Here is a 546-nt window from a genome sequence, read left to right as displayed (position 1 = left end):
TCTACATCAAGAGCTGAGGACAAACTAGACCCATCAAGGAAAGATTGAAACTTTGGTACCCTTTAAGGAACCCAGTAGAATGCTCCCATCATGAGGGCAGCTAGATGGAGTGGTGAATAGACCACCGGCCCTGGAGTCAGGATTAGAATATGGTGGTAGTGACACATATGGCAATGTAAGTCCTGGAAGTAGATTCCTTTTCTCTCTTTGTGAAGACATCATAAAGGTCCCCTTAAGTGCAGTTCTCTGCTGGGTTCCAAACATCATATTATATAACCTATACTTCTCTGTCTCCAAAGGAAACAAAGCCTGAGGTTGTCATATGATTCTCTTTGCAAATAGGCCTGCATATGATTCCTCTATCATTGGCTGCTACTTCTCTGAAGGACACTGCTATTATCTGTGATGAACTCTGTGGCTCACTTCGGTTGCCAGTGAGACATCTTCTGCTTTTGATGAATCCCCCAAATTCAGAGTGGGCTGGGAGCTCCCCTCTCAGAATACTAATTCATTCAAGATCAGAAAAAGTAGGACAAAAATAGAATC

The sequence above is a fragment of the Petaurus breviceps genome, unplaced genomic scaffold, assembly GCF_028583685.1.
Source record: "Petaurus breviceps papuanus isolate PSGF00001 unplaced genomic scaffold, PetGlider_PUasm1.0 90895, whole genome shotgun sequence".
Lineage (NCBI taxonomy): Eukaryota > Metazoa > Chordata > Mammalia > Diprotodontia > Petauridae > Petaurus > Petaurus breviceps.
This window is presented reverse-complemented; position numbering follows the sequence as displayed.